This window comes from Rhinolophus hipposideros (genome assembly GCF_964194185.1).
Source record: "Rhinolophus hipposideros genome assembly, chromosome: 12".
Taxonomy (NCBI): Eukaryota; Metazoa; Chordata; class Mammalia; order Chiroptera; family Rhinolophidae; genus Rhinolophus; species Rhinolophus hipposideros.
In genome coordinates, this window is record NC_138058.1 from 33,022,653 (window position 1) to 33,038,146 (window position 15,494).

A 15,494-nucleotide genomic window follows, 5' to 3' on the forward strand; every position below is an offset into this window, starting at 1 on the left:
GTATCTTATAAACAATGGTTATGGTTTTCAACATTTTTATAATCAACCATCTCAACTATCTTCATAAAAACAATACAGTTCTGAAAAACAGGCAAGGTACATACTATTATTCCTATTTTTACAAGCTTAAAAAACTGGCAAAGGTAACCAATCAAAAGCTCTGGCAGAACCAAGACTGAAATACAGGTCTTCTAATTCTCAGATCTCTCTTCTTTTCTTGACCTTCTGCCCACATAAAGTAAAAAAACAAAACAGAACAAAAAATCCCTTACACTTTCAGATAATACAACTAAGTTCTGCTTTGGTACTTATGGAAAATATCAAGAATGATTATCAGTTATTTTCCTTACATTTTTATTTTAAACATCTTAGATAAAAGCTTTTTAACCAAGCAATGAATGACAGACTCATTTGGTGACCTTCACCACTTTCTATATCTCCTTCATTTTGCCTCAGAATCCCCTACTATGAGCAGATGACCTGTCCTCCTATTGCACTTAGTTGAATACATACATATACATACATACATACATATACATGCATACATACATATACATACATACATATACATACATACATATGCATGCATACACATGCATACATACACATGCATGCATACACATACATGCATACATACACATACATGCATACATATACATGCACACATATACATGCACACATACATGTGCATGCATACATACATGTACATACACATACACATACATATACATTCATATACATGCATATACATACACATACATACATATACATACACACATATACATACATACATATACATACATACACATACATACATACATACACACATAAATACATAAAAGGCCATCAGTCATAAACTCCTTACCCAGTGATTCACCTATACACCTGTCCAATGAAAAATATTACAGAGAAACTGACCTAGAATGTACCACAGAGAAATAAAGTGATAAAAAAAATACTTAAAAAGAAAATAACAGGCATACAAAATAGATTGAAGAGTACATACACCTAATAGATATTCCAGAAGTTTAGAACAGTGGGAGGCAGAGGAAATACCGAAGTTTTGAAAAGGCAAAGGACATTCCAGACTTGAAGAAAGGTATGAGTCCTTAGATAGAGAATGTATATTAACAAATAAACAGCAAGAATAAAAAGAAAAATCATGGAGGAAAAGTTACCAACAAAGGAATAATTATACTGACAGCAACTTCTCGTGAGCAATAACAGAGCCCAAAAAACAATGAAGCTAATGATCTTCAAGTTGCTCAGGGAATACAGCGGGCACCCTTTAGTTTTAATCTGGCTAAACTACATTGAAGAAATGGTTTTAGACATATAAAGACCAATTGTTTACAATGTATAGATCCCAGCTAAATAAGGGACGGAGTAGGATGCAAGAATCAACATAAATATGGTAAAATGATAATGCTTGTTCATTTTAGGTGGTAAAACCTAAAGAAAAGCTAGACAAACACCAAGAGGATGGTTCCAATAGTGCAATTATAGTGGAGGAACCATCTAAACAAATGCACAATGTTTCTGACAGGTACAGTAACCAAAATGGTATAAATAAGAAAATGGTGGTTCTCCATCAAAGACTAAGCTTAGTTCGTGACCGGTATCAGGCTTTAAGGACAATTGTAAACTAAAACCAGTAGCTTGCTTTGGTGAGTCTTCCCAGAGTGAGATCTTGGGAGCACCAGCCAGAGGCAGAAGTGCTAAATCACAGGTGAAATAGAAGAAAGCTTCTATGAAACATCACAGTGTTAATCTAAAAATCTGTGCCAATGGAGAAACAAACCAATAAAACCTGAAAATGAAAACCAAAACCTTTTTCACACACACAGAAGCAGGACAAATGACAGTGAAGCTGGGGAGCAGTAAGGTCACATGATGGAAGGAGCTGGGAAGGGCATCATCGACGCCGGCAGCGACCAGGAAAAGAACAGAGCAGCCAATGGGTCTCAGCCACCTTGTTTGAAAGCACTGGTGACTGACTTGCTGGGACACTTTACCTAGATAACCTTTTACCACACTAACCTTTTCACTGTGTTCTCATCTCCAGCCTGATCTCACCCCTTCACTGTATTTCGATGGTACTTCTTTAGAAATGTTTAAAACTCTTACAGCTTTTCCTTGTGTATTACCCTATACTAGGCTCTTATACTGAAGGTACCACACAGTGGCACTCACAGTTTGAATTTCAGATTTATTTGACCTAAATAGTATTTCGTTTTATTTCAATTTGCATTTAAACCTTACAAAACGTTTCTTACATAAATCCTTGAAACAAGGTCCATGCTGTTTGGATTACTAGAGCCTCCAACACTGCCAACTGCTTTATACCCGACCAGCTTCATTCTTTAAGATGACCCATCTGGATAGGGCCTGTATGCATCTGACCCTCTGACACTGGCATGCAAGGTACACAAAACCCAGATTCCTAAACATGCTTCATAAGGCACTTCGCCACCTAACTTTGATCTACCTTTCTAGCTGTACAACCTACAAATATTTCACAGACTTCTTGCCTTCCAAGCAATTCCTGAACATTTATTCAATTTTTTTTTACATCTTCATATGTTATAACCTTTTTTAAACTCCCTCTTTTCTCCATTTTTCTACCTAGTAAACTCTTAATTCATCACTTTCTCCATAAAACCTTGGCCACTCTCATTTCATTCCTACCCCCTTCCACAGCCCAAACCTCAGGCAGAGTTAACTGCTCCTTCTACTGTGTTTCCAGGAATACCTGAGACACATCTCTATTTTCATATTCTATATGCCCTGTATTACATTCTTTGTTATTAGTTCTATCTCCTCCACTAGTCTGTGCTCCTTAATCAACTATATCTTAATTGTTGTATTCCCAGCAACTAGTAAAAGAACCTGGTACAAGGTTGAGGTTTAATGACCATTTGCTACTGAATGAATCTTAAGTTCCACCCAGGGATTCCCAACTGGTTAATTATAATTGAAGAGGTCCAACCAAAGCCAGTATAAAGTAGCTATATAATACATCCTCTCTGCAGCTCATTTGAGCTTTGCAGAGATCCTTACCTCAGAACCTCCTGGGAAGCTTTAAAACACACTGATGCCTAGGTTCTGCCTCCAGAGAATCTGATTTAATTGGTCTGCTGTGCAGAGTTATAAAAATTTCTACTGGTGATTCTAACGTGCAGCCAAAGTTGAGAAGCACTGTTTTATAGGAAGTGGTGAGCAATCCCCGCACCTCCTGACTTGAAACACTAGTGAGACATTAGTTGTGATGGCAGTGAGGGCATCTCCCGTCCACCACCCTATTATGGTGCCACTTGCACTGCTGCCTCCTCACTCAGTGCCACAGACCTCCTTCCCCTCCACTCATTCTGACCTCAGTGCTGCAGAATAGGGAAGCCTTCTATGATAAAAAGTCACAAAGGTTAGTCTCCTATGTCCCTGAAGTTCCAAGAATGGAAACAGAACGTAAATTACTGATTCGAGAACACCCCCAGAGACAGCTGAACTTTTTGTGATTCTAAGTTATGTCCCGTTTTTAAATGTCTTCAATAGAAATCAATCCACCTTTACATTTCAGGGACATGGCAGAACATTCTAAAGCAAAGAACTGAACTGTGAGTTACTGCTTTCAATAGAAGAGTATCAATAATCACACAATTTGCTGACCACAATTAATATTTTAAACATCCATGATGTACTGGAAAAGAACCATTAAATATTTACTTTAGAGGCCAGGGACACAGCAATTGTGAGAGTTTTATCCAACTATCAAAGAACCTATAACTATACAACTTTTATCAAAGTCAAGACAACCTGAGAGAGCTCAGGTTGCAGAGAGAATTCAACAATCACACATTCAACATTTCTAACCCATTACCTAAGTTAAGTAACCAGGTAACCCTACACGTAATACCAAACAGACATACAGATTTATACATGTATGTTTATATAGATATTTACATATATAAACATTATATTTACATACACACACAAAAAATGTACACTCAGACACACTTTCTGTGAAATCTATCTAAAGGGTTCCACTGGAAAAACAGAAGCCTTTTGGTGGGCTTATTCAGGGAAGGAAACTTCACATTTAAAAATAAAAATGTAACACCTTCTATCCTATCCTCAAAGTCCATAAAAATAAATTATCTGAAGGTGGTAAGACTTCTCTCAAATTATGACCCTAAAGTTGAATTCTGGAGAGTAGGAAGGAGGGAAGGAAAGGAGAGTGGAAAAGGGAAAAGATACATGAGCTACAATGAATCAGATTATAAAGCAGTAAACTGTATCTTTCTTTGCTCTGCAGCTAAATTTTGTGCCTTCCTCTTTGCCACCAGTGAGCTACTATGTATCAAGGTAAGTTTAAAAAAAAAAAACATTTCTGGCATAAATTTAGACTTCGTTACTCTTTTTCTACTCTCATGTGTGTCACGTGTGTGACGTGAGAACAAAAAAAAAAAAGTGAGAAAAAAATCCAAAACTGTCAGGTGAAAACCAGTCTCACTACTTTCCAGAATTATAATAAGCATTCAAATATTTTACTGAATGCTTGTTTATGTTCATGGCACTGTGCTCAGTAACGAAGAGACAAAAATGAAAGAAGACAAGCCTTGATTCTCTGGAAATTTACAATCTAGTGGGGAGACAAACTATTAAACCAACTACCCCAGTCCAGGCACAACCTTGGGGAACACGAAGACAAAAAGATCTTATACAGGGAAGGATCTATTTACAAATATCTCAGGAGATATGCACACTGACCAAAACAACCTGCCCAACCACTGAGATAACTTGATTTAGAATTGTAACAAAAAACTATAACTTACAACACGTTAAATATGAAGTCCAACAAAAGATGAGTGACCACTTACAGTACATCTGTCTAATAGAAAATTATAGAGCCATTAAAAATGTTTTCTAAGGACATCTGAGCGAGGTTGCAGTTGTAGTCATTGCAGTTGTAGTCACTGCTGTCTGTGCTTCGCCATGCCACCCACAGACAACAAGAAGAAGATGCTGGAAAGTTGGCCGAGAAAGACAAAGACCCAGTGAACAAATCTGGAGGCAAGGCCAAAATGAAGTGGTCCAAAGGCAAGGTTCGGGACAGGCTCAATCACCTAGTCTTGTGTGACAAAGCGACATCTGACAAACTGTAAGGACATTAGAAGCCCAGCTGTTGTCTGGGAAAGACTGCAGACCCGTGGTTCCTTGGCCAGGAGCAGCCCTTCAGGAGCTCCTTGGGAAAGGATGTACCAGTGTCAAAGCACAGAGCTCAAGTCATCGACACCAGAAACACCAAGGGTGGGGGTGCCCCAGCTGCTGGGGAAGATGCAGGAACAACACGCCCCACCAACTGTACATGTTGAAAACTAAACTTTATAAAATTAAAAAAAATGTTTTCTAAGAACATTTACAAGCATGGAACAAGGTTTGGCTACCATGTTAAGTTTATTTCAGACAGATTTTTTTTCTATACTATGTAAGAAGACACCAGGAGGAAATACCTCAAAATGCTAACTGTGGTTACGATTAGGAATTAAAATTACATGTCATTTCAAGAATAAACATTTCCATATTTTCTGCAATAAACATATTACTTTATGATGGAGGGTTTTTTAAATGTGTTGTAGAGGTTATTTAAAATAAAACACTTTTAAGTTTGGAATTAAGTATGAACAGAGTTAAACAATTAAATTCATTTTTAAAATTTCACTGAATTTAAATAGAGCTCTAGGGGAAGCTGAACTAATTTGTTTGCTAAGACAATGGAAGTAGAGAGGGTGTGTTCTCTGTTTAAAGTTAACATAAATGTTCCCCAAAGTCTGAGCTGGCCTGAGGCAAAAGTTTGAACTAGGCCCCACTAGACTCTGGCATCCTCCCCTCTTTCATTTGAAGCCCCCCTCCCCACCTCTGGGCCATTCTTCCTCCGATATGCAAAGTCAACAAGGGATCAACATGGGGCTCCGTGACAGCCCAGACAGTAGCAGTGTGACAGATGCTCTTCAGATCACTTATTGTTTTCTGCATCAATTGAAAGTCCCCTTTCCCCAGGGTAGGTACTTTAAAAGGAAAGAAACCAGGGAAAACACCTTGTATTCATTTAGGAGATAGGAATTTGTTAAAGACCCTTCTAAGATAACACAGAATGCAGGAAGGAGAGAAGTTAGGAAATGTGTTTTTCCTAGTTCTGGCACTAGGTGACTTTAAGAAAGTCTCTCCATTTCTCTGAGTCTACTCCTAATTTATCAAATGAAAAGACTGCACTGAAACCTCAGCTAGTTTTAAAATACAATGGTCCAGTGATTGTAAGATGAAAGGACTCCAATGGGTCAAATATTTTCTGGTTTAAGATGAAATGAGAAATTCAGGAATAGGGTAAAGAATTTGTGGCAGGAAGACACTTGTCTCCTGTATTCAGACAATCTACAGGTGGCTAATATTACCAACTGGGGACAATATTATGAAAGGGGAGGTAATATTTTTTAGCGCAGCACTAACCTGACCACCTAAAACTCATGCTCCCTGTGCGAAGCAGTGTTAGTCCTGCCAGGCGGGGCAAGAAGTCCCCGTCCCCACCCCGCCCAACCACCAGGTATATGCAGTGAGACGGAGCCACGTGACACTTCTCACCAGTGCACTGTGAGAAGTGACTGGTGCCACTTCTGGAGTAAAATGGATAATAAACGGACAGAGTAGGTAGGAAGGTGGACACGAGCAGGAGGGGTAGGAACCAGGAGGCCCCCACAGGTAATCTAGTGGCGTCATGAACATCCTGTTACAGACCCACTGAAGCCAGTAGCCAGAACAAAGTCTTGGGCTAGTACAGACACACTAGGATAAAGGAGACATGCAGAACGAGGAGAAAACCAGGAAAAGGGGAGGAAGCAGATAATCCACCTGTAGGATAAAAGGCCAGGGTCCCAGGGAAGCTGGGCTGCTGCCCACCCTCGGGTCAGCCAGCTCCGTGCTCGGAGAGTACTTCCTGTACAAATACACTTTACTGGCTACTGCTTTCTTCACTCTAGGCTCTCGACTGAATTCTTTCTCTCAAGAAGACAAGAACTGAGGAAAATCGTCGTTCCCGGTAACAACACAAGTATGCCTTCTCCACACCAGTTGAATGGAGAGGGTTCTAGAATGCAGAGGCAAGCTCATAAGATAAAAGGTGTGTGGGCCACTGAATGAGCACACGGAAAGCCAGTCAACCTGGAATACCCTCCCTAGACTGAGAAGTGAAGAAGAAATAAACAGTGATTACATTAAGCCCCTCGTGTGTCTGCGGCAGTAACTACTCAACATTCTAGAAAACTCAGTAAATTAAACACACACGTATGTAGATAAAACCGTTGCTGTCTTGTAGAAGCTTACACTACAAGGTGAGGGAACCAAATTTAACCTTTTTATGTCCTATTGGTTGTCATTTATGTGAAAGATAAAAGACAGCTACACGTACCTCCAAATTTAGTAATTAACACTTAAGCCTCTGGGCTCTTCCTAAATTAAAAATAAGGAACCCTAAGTCCTTAGAACACAAAAAGTACAACGTATTCCTCTAACCACAGAATCCAGGACATGCTATATGCTTACAATGGAAAAAAAAAAAAAAAGCTCAAAATATTAACCCTGAAGTGAATGTGAAGGCACTTCACTCAATAACAAGGTTCTCCTTTTTAGGGGAACGGGCTCTTAGCCATAACTGAACATTTCATGGTGGGGTGCTGTGACTATTGAAACAAAAGAGGGGGAAATTGTTTTATCACAGAAATACTCTAACTTTACTATTTCTCAAGTAATTATTTTTATCCTTCAGTAGGTACATCTGCCTCCTATTGTACTATCACAGCTGTAGCTCCAGTTAATTATACTCCTTTCTGCTTACTTCACAAGAGTTCTTTAGCAAGCTGTAATAATTAATTCAATAAGAAAAAATTATGCAAGACAGTACACATAGGCAGGATATGTTTCTTTTCTGTAAAAATGAAAGGACAGTTTTAATATTATAATGAGATGTAAATCTTTGTCACTTAAATAAAAACACTTGTATTAAATAATATTTTGCAACTTACCATCTTTAAAATATATTCACAGTGATTGCTTTTGCTTAAAAATATTTAACTGGTGACGCAGGTGGATTTTTGCTGACAGATATTCCTAATACCTATATATCAGTGTTCAGGGACAGCACTAGTCAAACTGAGAAGTGCAGTTTGGCATACTTGAGCTGAGTGTACTTTCTGACAGCCATCAGAAAACACATACAGGGTGCCCCCAAAAAAATGTATACACGTTTTAAGAGATGTTAACACTTTGGTCAACGTTGCTCAAGCAGTAGTTTGCAGTAATCAGAAGTGTCTGGACGCTGATGGTAACCACTTTGAGCACCTCTTGTAATTGCAGAAGTCAAATGTGACTTGTATTCATCTTTTGTTATCAGTATATATTGAGTATTACAATTTTAATGCTGTTTTCCTTTCTTAAAATGGGTACACATTTTTTAGCACCCTCTGTATATATGTAAATATATACACATATATATTTTGCTACACTATTCAATAGTATAAAGGGCTTATAATTTTTTAATATAAAGATATTTCTAAGATAAACAGCAATTGTACTCAATCACTGATGTATCAGGCGTGCAATAGTCTTCCAAATAATATTTTCTACTTTCCTTATTGTTACATATAAAATCACCCATAATGTTTCCTTTAATCCAGTATATTATTTATTACTTTTTGTTTTCTAGTTCTGTTGGAACAAGTCTCAACTGTCATTCACATTAATACTAGTATTTCCAAGTTATGTGCTTAGCTCCCTGGAACTGTAGTAGAAAAGAAATAATACATCACTCAGACGATTCCCCAACCCTCCTAAATAATTATATTCACCATTTCATCTCAACACACTTCTGTAATCCTTCAATTGTGTGCTTGGATGATTACATTTGTCAGTCTTTTTTCTATCTTACTTTAAGATTCTCAAGAGATTTCCCAGAATTCACAAAGCATCTATAGGGAGGAAACAGAATATGATGGAAAAAAGCATCATATGAAGGCAGACAAATCTGGGTTTGAATCTGGTTCCCCTTTTTCTGCTTGTATCATTTAAGCCTCAAGAGGTTCCTCATCTGTGAAATTAGAACCTCATATTGTAAAAATCAGTTAAGATAATGCAAGTAAAGTGCTTAGCTCAGTGCCTGTCTTTCAGAAATTTCTCAATGTTAAGCAACCATCCCTTTTATATGCAGAGTTTTGTACAGTCTCCCTCTTAAATGTGAATAGATAACAAAGGATCGTTTCAGGAAAGCTTTATAAAAGGCAAGTGACTGAAAAAGAGAAAAAAGAAACTCAAAAGGCCAAAGATACTATTACTAATATCCTTAGAAATATAAAAGATATTGTACCCATGAAAAAATATAAAAGGAATATTTAAAGGACAAGAAAGCATTCTGGAAATTATATCATTTTTCATTTAGGAAATCAAAAATTGAAGAGTTGGAAGATAAAGGTGAGGAAGTCTTCCAGGTCTAGAAAAAGGTAACAGAGATATTAAAAAAGTGAAAGAGAGAAAAGACAAGAAATTTAGATCAATCCAGAGGTTAAATATCTGACTTAGCCCCCAGAGTAACAGTTTAAATTAAAAAAAAAAAAAAAAAGGTCTCAAGATGTCACCTACACTGCAGGCCCAGAAGAAACCATTCCAAAGTGGAGCAGGACCCTGAGGGCTCCAGGGGAAATAGAAACTGATGAATCATTGATGTTTAACTTTTTTGAGAGGGATTATGAGAGGCTAACAAAAAATATTAAAAATAATGATAGGTATATGAAGAGAAAAAGAAAAAATAGTAATTTTTAACACACACACACACAAGAAAAATCAAAAGAAAGGAAATATGATCATCATACCAGAGGGCTCAGCTGAAAACAATACTAAGTCATAATGATGAATCCTGGTAGAGCTGACTGGGGAATGGGAAGAACGGGGAAAGGAAAGGAAGGGGTAAGTGTGATTCGGAGGAGGTGTAAACAACAGCTAAATCCTCACCTACTGTATCAAGAAGACAGTAGATAAAGTCTAAAATCAAAAGGGTTTAAAAAAACAACAGGTGAAAGTATTTTATTGGAACTGAAATACCATTCACACACAATACGTACTGGCAAAAAATATGATATTGGAACCCTCACACAATACTGGTGGGATTGTAAAATGGTATTGCTGTTGTGGAAAACAGTTTGGCAGTTCCTGAAATTAATCATAGAGTTACATTATGATCTAGTAATTTCACTCCTAGGTATATACTCAGAAACTTGTACATGTTTATATGTTTATAGCAGCATTATCCATAACAGCCAAAAAACGGAAACATCTCAAATGTCCATCACCTGATGAACGCATAAACAAAATGTGGTATATCCATATAATGGAATATTATTCAGCCATAGACGTACTGATACATGTTACAACATGGATAAACCTAGAAAACTGTACTATGTAAAGTGAAAGAAATCAGACACAAAAGACCACTCATTGTATCATCTCACTTATATGATATGTCCATAACAGGCAAACCCATAGAAACAAGTAGATTCCTGGTTGCCAGAGGTTTGCAGGGGGTGGGGGAGGGAGAGCAAAGATGGAAAATGACTACTAATAGAAACAAGATTTCCTGTTTGGGTGATAAAAATATTATGAATCAGATAATAATGATAGTTGCACAACTTTGTGATTATATTAAAAACTACTGAATTATAAATTTTATGGTACATGAATTATAACCCTATAAAAATAAAGAAAACAAAAATACAGAATATAGACAACATAGACTACAACACCAGAAGATCTAAAAGAACTGAAAATGGTTTTCTGTAGGGAATTGAGAACCAAGGTGGGGAAGGGGTGCAAGGAACTGTTGTGTTCCGCTATAAGCTCTGCAGTACTCTTCTTAAACCATTTATATGTACTGTTTTGTAAAATGTAAATTTAAAACTTTAAATGGTGGGTCACATGGTAATTCTATTCGTAATTTTTTGAGGAACCTCCACACTACCTTCCATAGCTGCTGCACCAGACTGCATTCCCACCAACAGTGCATAAGGGTTCCTTTTCCTCCACAGCTTCTCCAACACTTACTACTTGTCTTGTTGATGAAAGCCATTCTAACTGGGGTGAGGTGATATCTCATTGTGGTTTTTATTTGCATTTCTCTGATGATTAGTGATGTTGAGCATTTTTTCATATGTCTACTGGTCATATGTATGTCTTCTTTTGGAGAAATGTCTCTTCAGGTCCTCTGCCCATTTTTTAATTGGATTGTTTGCAATCCCTCTCCTGGGTATCTACACAAAAAATCTGAAAACAATTATCTGTAAAGATATATGTGCTCCAATGTTCACTGCAGCTTTATTTAAAGTGGCCAAGACATGGAAACAACCAAAGTGTCCTTCGATAGATGATTGGATAAAGAAGTGTGGTATATATACACAATGAAATATTATTCTGCCATAGGAAAAGCTGAAATAGTACAATTTGTGACAACATGGATGGATCTTGAGATTATAATGCTAAACAAAATTAAGTCAGAAAAAATAAAGAACCATATGATTTCACTGATATGTGGTATATAAAACTGAAAACAAAAGAACAAGAAAAACAAATGAAGAAACAAAAACTTATAGATACAGACAACAGTTTAGTGGTTACTAGAGGTTGAAGGGGAGTGGGGTGATAGAAGAGGGTAAAGGGGATCCAATATGGTGATGGAAAGAGAATTGACTATGGGTGGTGAACACACAATGTGAGATATAGATGATGTATTACAGAATTGTACACCTTAAATGTATGTAACTTTGCTAATAATTGTCACCCCAATAAACTTTAATTTAAAAAACAACTTTAAATGGTGAATCTTATGCCACATACAACTGAGGTCACATGGTTCTTGACTTTTTCTGTCTGACTTATTTAGCTTAGCATGATAACCTTAAGTTCCATATTGTCGCAAATGGCAGTATTTCATCTTTTCTTATAGCTGAGTAATTTTCTATTGCATACATGTACCCCATCTTCTTAATCCAATCATCTTAATTACAAAACAGAAATTTGGGCCCATAAATAAACCCACAGATATATCATCAATTAATTTATGACAAAGTAGCCAAGAATATACACTAGGAAAAGGACAGCCTCTTCAGTAAACAGGTTTGGGAAAACTGGACAGCCACATGCAAAAGAATGAAATTGGACCCCTAACTTATACTAAAAGTTAACTCAAATGGACTAAAGACTTGAACATAAGACATGAAATCATAAAACTCCTAGAAGAACACCAGAGGTAATCTCCTTCACATTGGTCTTGCCAATGATTTTTAGATTTGACATCAAAAGCAAAGGCAACAAAAGTAAAAATAAACAAGTGGGACTACATCAAACTAAAAGGCTTCTATATAGCAAAGGATACTATCAACAAAACGAAAAAGCAACAAAATGGGAGGACATATTTTCCAATCATATAAGGGGTTAATATCCAAAATATAGGAAAAACTCATACAACTTAATACCAAAATAACAAACAATCCAATTAAAAAGGAGCAAATAAACTGAACAGACATCTTTCCAAATGATCAACAGGCACATGAAAAGAGATGCTCAACGTCACTAATCGTCAGGGAAATACAAATCAAAACCACAATAAGATACCACCTCACACCTGTTAGAATGGCTATTATTTAAAAAAACAAAAAAAGATTGTTGGCAAGGATGAGGAGAAAAGAAAAGCCTCATGCAATGTTGTTGGTAATGTAAACTGGTACAGCCACTATGGAGGTTCCTCAAAAAATTGAAAAATAGAACTACCACATAATCCAGAATCCACTTCTGGGTACATATCCAAAGGAAAGGAAAGATAGCAATCTTTTCAAGATACTAATCTTGAAAAGACATCTGCACCCCGCCCCCCATGTTCATTGCAGCATTATTTACAATAGTCAAGACATGGAAACAGCTTAAGTGCCCATCACTTAAAGAAAATGTGGTATATTTATACAACAGTGTATAATTCATCCATAAAAGAAGTAAATCCTGCCATTTGTGACAACAGGGATGGATGTTGAGGGCATTATACTAAATGAAATAAGCCAGACAGAGAAAGACAAATACTGTATGATTTCACTTAAATGTGGATTTAAAAAACAAACAAACAAACAAAAAAACTCATAGATACAGAGAACAGATTGGTGGCTGTCAGAAGGGGAGCAGGGGATGGGGGGAGGGGCGGGTAGGGATGGGTGAAGGAGTTCAAAGTTACATTTATCTTATATCTTCCAGTTATAAGATAAATAAATCCTGGGGATATAATGTACAGCATGGTGACTATAGTTAACAATATTATATTGCATATTTGAAAATTGCTAGGAGAGAAGATTATAAGATTTCTCATCACAAGAAAAAAAATTTAATTATGTGAGATGATGGATGTTAACTAAAGTTATTGTGGTGATCATTTTCCAATATATACATATATCAAATCATTACACTGAACACCATAAACTAACACAATGTTACATGTCAATAAATTTTTTTAAAAAAGAAGAAAATTGTGCGAGTATTTGAAGAATTAAATTTTTTAAAGGTTGCTAGCAGTCAAGGGAAAAATTTTCCATGGGTAAAAAGTAATGTGAAAATCTGGAGTAAGGTAAAAATTTACATCTATTGGGTTAGAAAAGAACGTGAGATCAAACAGGAAAACACATGTTTTTGAAGTAATAATCTCTATCTTTGATCTTAATTGCATCTTTATGCATTTAAAGAACTGATTAGTCACAAAAGAGTCATTAGAAAATATTTTTTAAAGCTTAAATAAGACGCTTTTTAAAAAAAGTAATCAATTGCCTATTGATATCCTTATTACTTTTACTAATTATTTTATTATATGAACAAAGTACTGTTTAGAAAAGCCACATCACCCTGAAATAAACCCAACCATGTTAATTTTAAATGCTTACATGGGTCCACCAATAAAAAAGCTTAAATAGATTAAAGAATAATTAATTAATTATTCCTAGAAATATGATTTCTCAGTTGTAGGAAGAATGTTACTACAAGCAAGCTTTTTATTAAAAAAATATAAAAACCCAATCTAAGTTACTATGTATAAATTCAAATATATATCTATGTGATGATTGAGAAAAATAAGTGTTTTAATGTTCTATTATTTAACGACATTTCTTTTTAGTCTGCGATGTTTCCAATGACATTACAATGATTAATCAGAATCAAAGAGGGCTGTATCTCAAAGAAAGTGGCAGAAATGAAATGATAATCTCTGAAAAATTAGACTATATGTCTCAAAAAGTAGCTCACAGGATGAAGATACTGATGTCAAAGACACAAGCAGAGTTTGAACAAACAAACTGCTTTAAGAGAAACATGACAAGTAAATGTAACATGTGTTCCTAATTAAAATCTTGCACCAGAAAAAAAAATTTTTCTTTTGACATAAAGGACATTATTGGGAAAATTGGTGAAATTTGAATAAGGTCTGTAGATTAAATAACAGCATTGCAGCAATGTTAATTTCCTGATTTTGATGATTGTGTGGTGTTTATTTAAGAGATTCTCTGTTTGCAGGTAATATATATTAAAGAATTTAGGGATAAAGTGTCATCATATCTGCAATTTACTCTCAAATGAGTGAAAATAAAATGTATGTATATACACATATATTAACACACACAGAGACAATGATAAAACACACAGGGGAAGAGTATATGGGAATTATTTGCATTACTTTTACAACTTTTATATATCTGATATTATAAAAACCAAATAAAAAATAATGTCTTGAGAAAATTGTTCTAAGAAATTTGATGGAATTTATTATATTTTTATATATTTAATCTTATTTCATACACTGTGACTTTAAATTATCATATCAAATATAAGCAGACATTTGACGATTTCACCTCCATCTCTATTAGTAAAAAAAACTTTTTTTAAATGGACCTTCTAATTGGGAAAATGCTGGTGATGGAGAATAACCTTATGCTTAGGATCACATTATACTGAGGCATACAAAGCCAGCTTCCAGATAAACACCCCCAAGGCTGAAGAAAACACCCAGAACTAATTTCTGGACAGTAACAAAAAAATAGCAGTTCTTGATGACTTTCAGGCACATATATAACATTTGTCAATCAGCATTCTGGCCCTTGACTTAAAATAACCCAGTTTAATACAGTCTAGTCATGGCCAAAGAGAAACAGGGTTGAGCTATTTTCAGCTGTAGCCCCAGCAAGAAGCTGAGTATATTATATACTATATTCAATAGTCAAAAGACATATAGAATTTACTTCTAGGGCCAAAGATTAGCACCAACCAGGAAAAACTAGTTCACCTGAAACTAACTAATGACCTACGTTATACTTCGCTTAATTTTTCAAATACAAAGGAGATAACAGACTCTCTGCCACATATTATACTCTGCCATGAAA

General features: G+C 35.9%; 1 protein-coding gene and 1 pseudogene across 20 annotated transcripts in view; one reads left to right on the forward strand and one right to left on the reverse strand.

Annotated features, from left to right (window-relative positions):
• EHBP1 (EH domain binding protein 1) overlaps positions 1–15,494 on the reverse strand; it is a 668,483-nt gene that overhangs the window by 249,499 nt on the left and 403,490 nt on the right. The window lies entirely within an intron of this gene.
• On the forward strand, positions 4,993–5,372 carry LOC308505725 (small ribosomal subunit protein eS25-like; annotated as a pseudogene). The gene has a single exon. The product of its transcript is annotated as a small ribosomal subunit protein eS25-like (transcript).